Source organism: Puntigrus tetrazona, chromosome 22 (genome assembly GCF_018831695.1).
Source record: "Puntigrus tetrazona isolate hp1 chromosome 22, ASM1883169v1, whole genome shotgun sequence".
Classification (NCBI taxonomy): Eukaryota; Metazoa; Chordata; class Actinopteri; order Cypriniformes; family Cyprinidae; genus Puntigrus; species Puntigrus tetrazona.
Window position 1 is genome coordinate 2,525,441 of NC_056720.1, and position 14,673 is coordinate 2,540,113.

Genomic DNA, 14,673 nt, shown 5'->3' on the forward strand with positions numbered 1-14,673 from the left:
AATTTAGAAAAAGGAAAAACAACTTCAAAGGTAATTTGGCAAGAGTGATAATGAGAGCGCAGGGACGCGCAACGAGGAGAGACGCTTCAGCCAGATATCTAATAGGTGGACATCAAAGACGGAGACGTCCTACTACGGGACGCCCATTAAAGAGACCTCGGAGACGTCGTATGACAAGCGGTAAGGAAAGTAGAACTTCGCACGAAATGTTTATATACTTGGCAGAATACTCTGCATTAATATTTGGAGTAAATAAAAGCGCACGAAAGAGCGGGGCGTAACAGTATAGTCGCGTCAATTGACAAACGTTTTTATTTCGGAAACAACCGTAATTTTATCTTTACGGTAAAATAAGACAATCCCGTAAGACGACAAGCCAACTGAACCCCAAAAAAGCAGCAAACATCTCTACGATATTTCGGTCGTCCTTCGTGAGAGTCTATAACGGACGAAAATGAATACCGAACCTAAATCGTTTCGTGCAGAAATTCTCTTCGCAATACCGTTTCTTACAACAAAAATGCGTGTTGTGAATTTTTACGATTTAAGAAAAAACTGCGTTGAAGTTAAAGGATAGCTGACACCTATTGACGAACACTTTCTCGATATTGTTTGACATAAATAAACACCGAAGACGTACGTAAAAAAGAAAGTACGTAAATTACCTCAAATGCGCAATAAGGCTTTGTTCTTAAAAAATATACTTAACAATACAATTAAAAATGGACTCAAAGCCAGTATCATGTTCTGCATTTTTATCCTTAAATATTTTAGCAACATGTTAACAAACACAACTAAGATTAATATAACGAACAAAATTATTTATTCATTTCTTTCGAAAAAAAAAACCTCTTTCGAGAACATCGTGAGAATGTTTTTGCGACGTCGTGTCAACTACAAAATAAAAATCCGCGGAAATGTATTATCGCCAAACAATTTTGAACTTCCTGTCCTCTCTCAGTTCAAGCGCTTGTGCAAACGATTGCTTCACATGACGAGCGTCTTCAAAGCGGCGTCGGACATCGATTTCGCGCAGCGTAGAGGATGCTGTTGGGACGGTGTGCGATATATCAGATAGTCGCTTATCTAATGCACGTTTGCTACGCTGATAAGAGCGCTGAGGCTTCAGAGAACCACAGAACAGACGGGTCGATACATAAACAGCTCCAACTACACAGCGCTCTACACGACTAAACCCATCAATAAATAGATATGTCAACTTAAGCTCTGGCTAAAAAATGACAATGTAAGAAAAATGATGCGGGAAAGCGGAAGGATGGCGATGAACGGATGTGACACACTGACAAAAAATGGAAACGTTTACCAAGAAACATATTAGAAATATATGAAACATTTTAAAGAATTTATTATTACTTAAAAATGTCTTACAAATTAATTTGACTGAAAAACAAATACATCTATTTTTTAAGAAATAAATGTAAAGTCTCAACATTTTGTGCATTATTTGCATAAAAATAAGTGCATGAAAATTGTAACAAACATTTTATGGCAATATTTTTTAAAAGGAAAAATGTGTAATATTTTGTATAAATATTTCCTGCACTGTAATATTATTAGTACATTTACATTTTCTGTACTTAATGTCCATGCAAATAATATTACAGTGCAGGACATTTTGTGCAAAATGATTTTTTAGGCTTAAAATATTATTTGGTGTGAATTGGTGTGATTGTATATAATGCACAAATTTACCCTAATAAGCATTCAGTTGTACAGTGCATCATTCCCAGATCATGTTCTTCTACAGGGAGACACATTTATACTTAAGGCGCACAAAGCAGAGATCCAGACATCTCTTGGCAGCCGTCACGCTTCATCGCACTCCTGTTTAACACCATGTCCTCACAGAAGATCAGTCCACCTACAGCTCGAAGATCCGCGGCGGTTTGTGTGGGTCAGCTGCAAACATTCACACATAATGCTGGATGGCCTGCGGCGTCACCCTTCAGTCCTCCTGGCGTGAGTATCGACCGCCGCCGGACACCGGGAACGCCCCGTTCCGCCCTCATGTGCTCCAGGCAGGAGTCTGGTACCCATCCACTCGTCTGCACGCGATTCAGGATGGCAGATTAAGTGCTTCGCTTGTCCTCTCGGCCAGTTAATATGGCAGGCTGGATTTAGCTGATGCTTCTGCGAGAGAAAAAGCGAAGCCGAAATAGCATGTTTTACTCAAATAATTTATAATTTCACGCGATTCGGTCGCAGTAAAATGATTGTCACAATATTTGTATGTACTAAAATGCAAACAGAGAAGAAAATATCCTATATTTTTAGTTCACGATTGACATTATAGCATATTACATATATAATATCTAAATCTAGTCATTATAACTAACCTAATCATTTTAGCTAATCATAAAAAAAATTGTTAAAACGGATATAATTCAGATTTTCGGTTCCCATGCTATACACAAAATTAACTGTTAAGATGTTTGAGAAGATGTTTGAGAAGTTGTTTGAGAAGATGTTTGAGAAGATGTTTGAGAAGTTGTTTGAGAAGATGTTTGAGAAGTTTGGACATAAAATATGTCTTGAAAGTATTTTGGAGGACATTTAGACGCCGGAGTGACGATGTGTGAACAGTCCCAATAAATGTACATATTTTAGAACCCGATTGACTTAAAAACACTACTAAAGAAGTCTCTACAAAAGAACAGTGGCTAAATGTAGTGTGGGAGATGTTAGCGTTAAAGCCTCAGAGGAGCGAGCTTCAATTTCGCTACAATCCAGTTAAGAGGAGCCAGAGAGCAGGTCAAACACAAAGCAAACACATGGATGGAAGCATTTGTTTGGACTCCTTCAGGACGTCTTGACAGCTGAGGCCAGAGAGACTCCATCAGCCTGACAGCTCGGCTCTGGTGGAGAAGCAGCTAATTGCTGTGGGACTAGCATGCTTTCTGTATCCATCAAAACAGGCCGGCCCACCCCACCACCTCCAGCATCACACGTCCCAACGTGGGTCTCCTCCGCCGCCCTGACAAACAACTTTCAAAACAAACACTACATTTACTTGGCTTGACCTTGCTAGCTGCGCAAAACTAGCGCGCTAGCTCCAGGAACTGATCATTTACAAACCAAATTTCTCGAAATAGCCAAAAAGCTCGATATTGACCAGTGATATAGATGAGTCTTTGCATGCTAGCATTCTTTCTATGCGGTGTTTTTCTTTGTAATTAAGCTGTAAGTGAGTGAACAGGGTAATGCTAATAAGTAGCAATGCTACTAAGCTACATTTCTTAGTAATGTAACTATCTGTCAAAAAAGCGTAGATTTTCTTTTGAGTAGCTAAATGTTTCAACAGGTTAGCATGTCTTTATCTGCAACATTTAACTCGCTAAGAGTTGAGACAAAGCAAGAAGTCATGCTAATAACCTATTTACATTTCTCGGTGGTGTAACTATTGACTATCTACATAAAGAAATTTTCCAGTAGATAGCTAAACATTAGCGTGTTAACAAATATTTCTCTGTAGCATTTTTCTTTTAACTAGCTCTCAGCTGAACGTAAACAGCCATGCTAATCACGTAGTCACATTTATCAGTAGCTTAAATGCTGATCTAATACTGCACTAGTGTAGATTTTTCAGTGAATAGCTAAACGTTAGCATGTTCACAATTAACTTTTTAACAAGGCCTTAGCTGAACTTTCTAACAGAAGTCATGCTGCTAATCTAGCAACGTTTTTAACTAGTGGGACAACTTTTCGTGCAACTAGCTAATTAGCTGATTCATATGCTGCTTGGAAGTCCGATTCATTTTAGCGAGCCAGTTCGTTCGTATAATTCATTCGAACGAATTATTTGATTCCACGAATTATTAAATTCTGTTAGCGTGACAATTTCAGTTGCGTTAAATCTGTGCGATGCTTTCATGTGATATTTCTGTGAGTTTCAAAGTAGTTAGCTACTTTTTTTTAAGCTAACAATTTCATTGTTTCGTACGGCTATTCCCGGAAGCCGCGGTTTCGGATTTGCCAACAAACCGCCTCTTTATTAGCCACATTTTGCAGTTTGCGAATCTCCTCCTCATCTTCTCCTTCCCAAGCCTTTTCCGGAGATCCGCGGCCCAGATGCTACGCAAATCAAAGGATTACCCTGTAATTGAATTTTCGGCGCTTCAAAAGAAATACCTCTAGGAAATAAACTCGGGATGCTGATGACAAAGAGCGGACGATGGATGGACAGCAAATAGAGCGGGCCTGTTTGCTCTCATTCAGAAAGGAGCCCACGCAACAGACTGCGGCGTACAGGCTCAGCGTGGCGCATGTGCCTGTCAGACCGGGAAACACACACACACACACTCTTCCTTTATTAAAAAATACGCTCCCCTGCTGGTGCGCCAACAGACCTCCGTGATCTCACTTCATATGACAGGCCCTCCATCAGCTCCTCTGAACGAGAGACATCCGTCTTTGTTAGGAGGCTGCGGCAAATGCTCCTCGTCTACCCGAAACCACGTTTTTTTTGTGAAGCGATGTTATGAGCGGTATTATTCTGCAAAATTGAAGACTTTAAAGTCATTTTTCTGGGAATCGTTCATCCGAAATGAAAATCCTGTCACCGTTTACTCACGCGACTCGCGGGGACGTTTCGGGAGAACGCTGCAAAACTTCGCCTCATAAAGGATGCAAAAACGTGGCAGAAGAAACGAGCAGCCTGATTTTAAGAGTCAAGGGTGGTTGCATTTCAAAGAAGCAGTTATAATTAGCAATAACTGTCGAACCAGACACTCTCACCGCATTTCGCGTCGTGTAATGCATTCAGTCCGCGACGTTAATCAGCCAACGCTTTACTACAAGTGGTCCAATCTGACAGACTGAAAACTCGAGTATTTCGGTGACTAAGTCGTTTCCGTCTCTCACGCCTCAAAGCCCGTGCGCGCAGGTCATCGTCTAGCATTAATTACAATAATTACGCCGCTAAAAATGTCAGTATGTCTCAGTTCCACCAGTGGCCCCTCCAGCGCCGAGCCTCGCCGTAACTCCAGCGATCATCTTTATTCATTTTCTTCTGCTCCCAATTTAGACTAATTAAAGCACGCAACATGCAGAAACGAAGGACAACAGCATGATTTATCATTCGTTATGACTTTCTGATAGATCCGTCATCTGCGTTCGTCTGAGATAAGTGCGCCCCTTGAATATTAATGCGGGCTAATGACAGAACGCTCTCGTTTCTGAGTGTTTCAGGCGAAGAACCTGGGAGATTCGTTTGGGTGACGCTTTTGAAGCGGAGAAAGCCGCGGCGACTGCATCGAAATTTCGGATGAATTTTAGCTTTTGATCAAATTTGTCGAGTTTAAACCTACTAATCTGCCACTTATTTATCTTGTTTATGCATTAGAGGAAAAAAAAAATCTAATTATCTTTGCTTGTAATTTGAGCTCTCAAATATTGCGGTTGTATCCAACTCGTTCGTAATGTCATTTAAATCAGTCTCGCCAAAAAGCACTGTGTGTATTATAACAAAATCTGTTTACTTTAAGGCATCACTTGCTAATATTAATTTTCCCTGAGCTAAATATATATTTTCTTATGAAACTGGAGGAAATAATGATGTTAAACAAAATTTTTGAATGATAAAACTTCTTTCTCTAGCGAGTTAATAATAATTAGGCATTTAATGATAATGTTTTTCCAAAATAAAACACTTAAAGAGTTTAATTATAAAATGAATTATAATAATACCAAGAACGGGCTTAGACTAAATCTATAAAACAATAATACATTTAGTTAAAGCAAGTTTAGTTAAATAAATAATAATGATTTTAGTATTATTAACATATTTTGAGATTTTGTTTTAAATTAAATTATGAGTTTAATAGGAGATTAGAGGCAAATGATAATAATAATTCAAGTAATATTATTCATTTTAGTGTTAATAATAATAAGCTCAAAAATAATTAAATAAAACCAAATTCGAAATAAAAAATAGTAATATTGCTAAAATCTCAATTCGGAGACAGAAAGCCCCTACAAAGCACTATACAATAAATCACAGATATGTTGTTCTTTTATAAGAGCAATGAGGTTCCGATTGGTCTTCGGCGCCGCCCGTCACCCTCTAGCCCCGCCCACTGATCTGCAGAGCTCTGATAAGCCCCGACCTGGCCCTCACAGCTCCCTATCTACGGCCATCTTTGCTGTCCCGATGTATTCTCGAAATAAACCAGTTCCTTCAGAGGCGATACGATCAGAAACGAATCAGCCAGATGGAGCCGATACCTGCTGAAATAAGAAGCCCGGGACACTGGCCAAATCCAACCTTCATCAAACTCAAAAGACTGTTTTCTTATTCCCGGTAATGTGGACCAACCTCCCCCTCGCCCTCTCCCTCTCTCTCCCTGGCTTTATTTATCAACACAAATCCAGAGGAACGCCAGCATTTCGAGACAGGAGGTCAGGTGCTGTCGTGTCCACGCTGATACTAACTCCTGATTGGTCCCTGGCATCGCCGGCCCAGGGCTCTGGAGATCAGATGGGCCGCACTGATTTCAAGACTCGGAGAATTGCTCTCGAGTCACTACATCAAACCCTTTTTTCCCTGCCGAGCCTCTCGACAAAGAGCCGGAGAGGGACTGATAGAGGGGCACGAGCCTTTTAACCTGCGCCAAGCTTCCTGTCTCAGACGGACGAAAAAAAGAGAGCAGGATCAGGGATGACGGTCTAATGCACTTTAAAAGCCATGAAGGGAAGGGCTCGGTCCTTCACGGAGAGCGACATTAGACGCCGTCCGTCACGTGCACAAGACACAACGTTATGAAACAGGCTTCAGATAGCGGTTATTTTCACCTTGGAATGCTTAAATTGAGCGTGTTCGTGCAACAAAACGCTCTTCAAACAAGGAGCGTCTGTTTTTAATCTTAGGCAATGTAAACAAGCACTATACGGACATCTTTGACCATTTCTAGGCATCTTCCTGTGTTTTCAGCCCCTCAAGCTATGAGCAATACGATTTTGCTTCCATGTCAACTTAAGGAAGGATAAAAATGCAAATCAAGACCAGCCTGTTCTTTATGAATGACCAATTATTTATAAATCTAGAAACCAAGCATTTATAAATCTTATTTGAAATATTTTATAACAGTGAAATCATTAAAATCATTAGAAATCTGTGTATAAATGAACAATAAAGTAAATGTAAAAATTCAATTATTAATGTAGTAATAACAAAAAAGCCATTTTGTAAAATTGATTTTAATAATATTTTTTAAATAAATCATTCTAATATTTTTTATGAATGAATGAATAATAAAAATGTATTAATAGTTGCTATTTTTACTATTTTTTATTATACATGTAAACCTGTTTATTAAATATTTTTAGAAAAACATTTTATAAAATCGGTTATTATAAAAAATCTTATTACGACAGCACACTATATATAAAAATTATATTTGAAATATTTTATCTAATTTAAAAAAATACTACTACTACTTTTTTACTACTTAATATTTTAATACTATAAAATATTTTCCAATATTTTATTATTACTACAAACGTAAAAATAATAATAAGAAGAAGAATATTTTTTTAGCAGTTCATTGTGACAACATCTGACAAATTGCAAAAAGCCTCATAAAAGTGGTCAATACTACCTGTGTGCTATTTGTCACGTCTTCCGAAGCCATAAATTTCTTGTCCTTTAGGGCTCGACAGACCAAGGCTGCATAAATTCCTCCTCATGTGTTGTACAGAATGAAAACAACAGACAGGTCAGAAAGAGAACACGAAGGTGAGCCAATAAAGAAAAGAAACTTCATTTAAGAGCCAACTGATCCTTTTAGACTAGAAGAAACATAAAAGTTTTTTTCCCAGGATTTACTTCACATTCTCAGGGAATGTGGCATTTAGATCGGGATGAGAGAGCGGACAGAGCCATTAATTGGATTGTAAACATTTGGACGCAAGCTCGCAGACACACCGCTAACGCTAACGCTAAGCGTCCAGCCACATAAGCTCGTCTTTCACATCAGGCCTCTGGAAGGCAACTTAATTGCTGACTCCAAATGTTAATTGGATTTCATTATGTGTAATTTGGGTAGTTTCAGCTGAGGGAATCGCTAATAAAGACCGACAGTGAGCGGCATTGAAAAGTCGGGAGTGATTATTTGCCGCTTTGTGAGGTTGTCAGGCGCTAACCGTCTTAAATAACCAATGATTTGACTCAAAAATAATAAACAGAGGAAAACAAAACAGAAAAACAATCACTTAAAATTAAAGTGCTGATGCCAAAAGAAAACTGCATGATTAACTCGAATTAAGCTGCCTGATGTTTATTAGCGCTGTTTGCTAATCACTGCTATTACTATTGCTCATAGGAAGTTCCACATTTTGCAGCCGAATTCATCCTGCATATTTTGTGCTACAGAGATGAATGACACCTTAAATCACGAGGCTATTCAATTGTTTTAAAGTTTTTTACCAAATGTTTGATAAAATGGCTGGACTCATGAAAAGAGAAACACAATCCATATCTGGAGACCAGAACATTACAGGGACTTGAGGAAGATCAGTAGTACCATTTAGTGACCCAGAACACCCCGGAAACCACCCCGGAATACCCTAGCAACCACCTAGTAATCAACCAAAATTGACCTTTATCACTTTTATCACCTGATAAAGTAACCACAGTAACTACCTAGAAGATCCAAGTAACCACCCTCAGAACACCATAGTAATTGTGCAGAATGCCATAGAAACCAACCAAAACACCCTAGCTACCACTACTGCAAAAACTGCCCAGAAAACAATAGACACTTCTTACTAACCACCCAAAACAGCCAAAAACACCCAAGCAACTACTTACTATAGAAACTGCCCAGAACACCTAAGTAGTCATCTTGAACAGCCTATAATGACCTGGAACAAGTTTGAAACATCCCAACAACCACCAAGAACATCCTAGAAATCACATAGAGCACCCTAGTAACCACCCAAAACACCCTCGTAACTAACCAGAAAATACCTACTATATTGATCACCAATAACACCCTAGAAACCACCCAGATCATTCTAGTAACCCCCCAGATCATCCTACTAACTATCCAGGACACCACAGAAACACCCTAGTACCTACCCAGAACACCTAGTACACTATCACCTCGTAACTATAATAACTATCAGACACTTCCTATTGTAGTGATAAACCTGAACTCCTTAGAAACCCCATAGAACACCCTAGTAACTAACCAGAAACCACCTGTTGTAATGCCCACCATAGTTACAACACATAACACTCTAGAAATGCCCTAATAACCACCCAAAATACCTTAGCAATTAACCAGAAGCCACCTACTGTAGTGTTCAACCTAAACACAACTTAACCACCCACCACACCATATAAACACCCTTGTAACCATCCAGAACACCTTAATAACTAACCAGACAGTCCCTACTGCATTGATCATCCTGAACACCTTATAAACCACCAGGAACTAACCAAAACACCCCTATTAACCACCTAGAACACCCTAGTTTCTTCTTAGAAACCACCCAGAGCACCCTAATAACCAATAACACCCTAGCAGCTACTTAACATATTAACTTCCCAGAACCACTCTAGAAATACCCAAGAAACCACGAACACCCTAGTAACCAGAAATCACCTATTATAGATCACCTATTATAGTTACTACACCCTAGTAACTAACCAGAAATCACCTATTATAGATCCTAGTAACCACCCATAACACATTAGAAACCATTCAGAGCCCCACAGTAACCACCCAGAGCCAAAGTAACTGCACACACCCTAGAAACCACTCAGAGCACCCTAGTAACCGTCCAGAATACCCTTGTAACTACTAACCGCAGTAACACCAAGACATGCCCTAACAACCACCAAGAAAACACCCTAAGAAACCACATTCTGTAGTGATCACCCATAACACCTAAGAACCACCCAGAACATCCCAGTAACCTTCCAGAACACCAGAAAAATACTTTGAATAGCTTAGAAACTATCAGACACTACCTATTGTAGTAATGACCCTAAACTCCTTAGAAACCACCCAGAACCCTCTAGAAACTAACCAGATACCACCTACTTTAGTGATCACCCAGAACACCCCAGAAAGCACCCTAGTAACAACCCAGAACACCCTAGCAATGTGATGGCAAGTTTTTCACAGACGAGTTTCAGCAAACCCTTCAGTAAATGTACAAATTTAGTGATTATTATTATTACTACTCAGTATCATATTTACATACCGCGCACTTTAATATAAAGTGTATTCAGTGAAGCGATCCCACTTTCACCGAGCTATCAAGGTCTGACCTTTACCATGCCGACATGCAATATAAAGCTAAGAGCACAGTCGTAAGTTCAAACAAAGCTTCAAGGAAATCGAGAGCTTGTGCAAATTTCATCAGTTAAAGCATGTGCCGGCTCTGCTGTGTAGACTTTACTCACTGTAAAAACACATTAGATCAGGGTTCAGATGATGATTGTTTGACAGACTTGAGTCCGTTTCTGACCAGAGTCCGTCTGCAGTGAAGAATTCGAACCTACGCTAACCACTGATTTGATAAGCGCTATATGGTGTATGTTTTAATGAAAGTAATTGTACAGTTTAGTGTATTTATCACAAAATAAAATCAGATCATTTATTATTATTATATAATTGATTCTTCTGTTACGGGATCTTAATTCCCCTTAGTTTGATTTAAATAAAAAATTGATATTTCAAAAATTCTCCATATCACTGTCATAATGTCACACCAAAAATTTTATTAAACAGCTATTTTAGAAACGAACAAAAAAAAATATAAAGTAGTAAATGGTATTTTGAAGCTACAAGAACTTTTTCACTTCCATTTTCCTAATTATATATATATATATATATATATATATATATATATATATATATATATATATATATATATATATATAAATAATAATGAAATTATATAAAAGTAATAAAAATTATGTATATATATATATATATATATATATATATATATATATATTTAATAAATTGAAAGTGTAAATTTATTTGATTGAATATTTCAGCAATTTATTAATTTCCATTTCTTTTTATTTCTTCAGAGTTAACTGACTGTGCAATGTTGTGCAAGGTTTATCCAGCTTTCCTCCAAAAAAGTGAGAGAAATGTCATTACCGTCACACGCAATCCGTAAATAGATCCTTATTCCAAGACACGCGCTTCAACTCCTGACAAATGGTTTGAAAAAGTGAAGAATCACCCACAAACACCCTCTTTTTACCCATTTTGTACTTGCTTTTCTGTTCTACACGGTTAATCTACAATAAATAGTGTTAGTCACACAATCTACCTCTATATATAAAAAAGATGACGTTCTCTCTATTCTCATTCAGACCTTAGCACAATCCACTTCACTGCCTTCCTGACGGATCTCGGGCTTTTGTCTCCGTAATAGAATTATTGTAGCTTCAATAACAGTGGAGCTGAATGCGATGAAAAGTGTAGCGACAGAGAGGAATTACGGAATGAATGGCAAACGAGCGCGCGAGAAAATATTCCTCCGTTCAGGCTCATCACCTCAATCAAAAGCCACACACAGGTGGAGGATAAAGAAGAACGAGAAGGTGAAAAAAAAAACGATTTTTACTGTAGAGCACTTCTTTCTCCAGTTCTGTCCGTGCATTTAAATATATGCTGAATATTAAAACGAAGCTTGTGTGGTGAGATACATCACGGCCTCATTTAACACGTCACTCTAGGGAATGAAGTATTAAAACGCGGTGCGATTCATTATCTTCGGATCGTGCGTGTTTCACTTCAGTCTACTTTATTGTCATTTATTTAAATGGGTGTAGAATCCGGGGCTCCAACAGCCTTCTATTAATTCTTTTTTTTATGAATTTTGCATCACGTTTTACGATTCGTTCTCTTAAAGCAGACCCATGGCTAGACGATCAAATATCTCAGAGCAAAATATCTTGCACGATACAGAAAATAGCTCCTGTAACTTCCCAAGGTCTGAAAATAAACGTAAATTAAATTCTGTTAAAAATAAATCTCTCGTTCTTACTGCATTTCAAACTGAAGAATGAAAATGTGACACCACGTTATATTTCTAAAAATAAAAAATGAATAACATTAATATAGTGAGTAAATATTTAGCATACATTCACATAATGTATATTATATTATACTTGCTACAAACATAGCATTTTAGCAAACATTCACTGCAACAATTTCTAATCTAATTTAGCCAGTTTAAATGTATATTTTCATATTCAAATTTGTAGCAATGCCGCTGAATTAGCCCATTGCTAAGCTAACGATACCGTACTTTTACCGCAAAAATACATCACATACATTTAATAAAACTGTGCATTTTCATTCAGACTTAAAATTTTTATTATACTTTAAGTCAGTTATTTATCAATTTATTTATACAGACTCCTGCCTGTTCAACCATTTCTATGGTTACGACACAGAGATCATTGCAGTGCATTCTGGGATTAGCTCTCCTAAAGAATGCGTATGAGGTCTCATATCAAACTGAATGAAAGTATTTTTGTAAAGGCATTTTGCTCACTGCTCAATAAAAAAAAAAAAAATAAAAATTAGAATTCAAGAAAATTACCGTAACTATAAAATCCAACAGTGAATAGTTTATAAGAGCGTGCAGTTCAATTAAAATTTTCGCGCTATTTTTACTCTTGGATTCTCATTGGTTTAGCGTTTTTTAACGTTCATCATCTTTCAATATGTTTTGAAAGTGATTCGATGACTTTGCGTCGTCATCAGACGTAAAATTAGAACGATATTAAAACTTTCTGTGGTGTGAAGGGTCTATATAAGACAAATGTCGGCGCGCTTCGGTAAATGCACGCCTGGATCTGTGTAATTGATGTAGGTGAACTTTTCTTTACGTTCTTTGTATTCTTCTCCATTAAAACTGCAAGGCTACGAAGCCCCGCGCTGCTAGAATGACTGAAATGCATGAATGTTTCATGCGTCTTTCATGTTCGCGGGCGGAGGACGCGGTCAGCACGGGAGAAAGAGAGAGAAAATCACATCGAGATCAGACAGTGGCCAGAGCTTCATTCTCTCTCTCTTCAAAGGAACCGTGTTCTAAAAATATCCACACTGTAGACCAGAGATCGAACGCAGACGCTTGCTGTTCTGATCTTTCACTCGACGACAGCAGCAACGTTGGCGCGCGCGTCCCTCAGAAGACATCGGCGTTGCTGCAAATAACAAAGAGAAAGAAACAACGAGTTTATAAGGCCTCGCTGAAGCAGATTAGCCAACGCGAAATCTCTTCTCAGAAACTCCCGCGTTTCCCGGAAGAGGCTAAAAACAGTAAACTTGAAAGACTGCTGCATTTCTGCAGATTGCCACGTGCAACGCTCTGCGCTGCGATGGCAGGGTGTCGTGATGGTTGCCGGGGAGACGCCGTTTGGTTGCTAAGGTGCTGCGGGTGGTTGCTAGGTGGTTTGACTTCGAGAGGTAACTCTGTAAACAGAAATGGTTGAACAACACAGGCTGTTTCATGTTTTTCACGAATAAATAATTAATTACGAAAGATAAATCAGTCAAACTTGAATACTGCAGTGTGTAAACAACATGGCATAAACTCTATAAACAAGGCCAAGTAAATAGTAATGTTACTTTAAATGCAATGCTTATTAATTAAAAACGATTTGTCTAGGAAACTAGAAAGAAAAACGAAACAAAGGATCACTTCAATGAACGTTTTAACATTTAACAAATCACCCCCAGCATTACTACTATTTCACTACTAATTATTTTAATTGTCTTTAATAGCTGTGTTATATTAAATTGTGTTTTAATAGTCAATAGTCTGTGGCAGCATTTATATCAGACAAGTTTGGTCACATTTGCTAAATAGAATTTGCGCGACTAACTTATCGTGCGCACTTATTGTGAAATCTGTGTAATGAACTCTTGCCTTGATTGCTTGGATTCCAACGGAAATGATTTCAGTGAATTTTGCCAAGCAACAGTAAATGTGACCACACCTTTAACCTCTTTTTCCAGCGTTCTATTAAACCTCGGTCGCAAGAGATAATGCATACGCACAGTCATAAAATCGGCAAAACCTTTAAATACACATTGGTTTGATGGTAAAACTCATGGATTCGGGAAGTTTCTCAAGGGTCTACAGATGCCTTTTAAGATCTAAGGTCCTGTGACTCTTTTTGCACTGTCCATGACCCAGATCCTCTCAGAGCTCTTTAAAAGATGCAATTGAAAGAGATTGATGGATGAAAAAGAAGAAAATATCTACAAATAGAAGATCTGTATGTTTCTAAAGCGGTTCAAGAGGTCATTACCTACCAGGAGCTGAAGCCATTACGCTAAAAATGGCTTCTACAAACTAACTATTTGCTGATTTTTTCCATGTAGTCAGTCTTTTTTCGGGCTCCCGTATCCAGGAGTAATTAGCAGAGCATTAGCTGTAGCCGACAGAAGATGCACAGCCTCCCGTTTGACCTGAGGAATAACTGATGGAATCTCGTATCAGATCCAAAGCTCGCGTCCGCCTCCGACAGCTGTACCTAACCGACCCGTTTGATCCGGTAATTGACTCCGAGGTGATAAGAGAGACAAATACAGCCGGTGGAAAGGGATGGGGTGGAGGGCCTGAGATTAGACAGATTTGATTTCCTGTAGGGCTTAGCGAGCAGCGGCC

At 38.4% G+C, this 14,673-nt stretch overlaps 1 long non-coding RNA gene across 1 annotated transcript in view; it reads right to left on the minus strand.

Moving 5' to 3' along the window:
- Positions 1-1,653: 1,653 nt before the first annotated feature.
- Positions 1,654-14,673, minus strand: part of LOC122327855 — a 36,130-nt gene continuing 23,110 nt past the window's right edge. The window contains exon 3 of the long non-coding RNA XR_006247728.1: positions 1,654-2,151. This is a non-coding gene — a long non-coding RNA (uncharacterized LOC122327855). The remainder of the gene's footprint in view (positions 2,152-14,673) is intronic.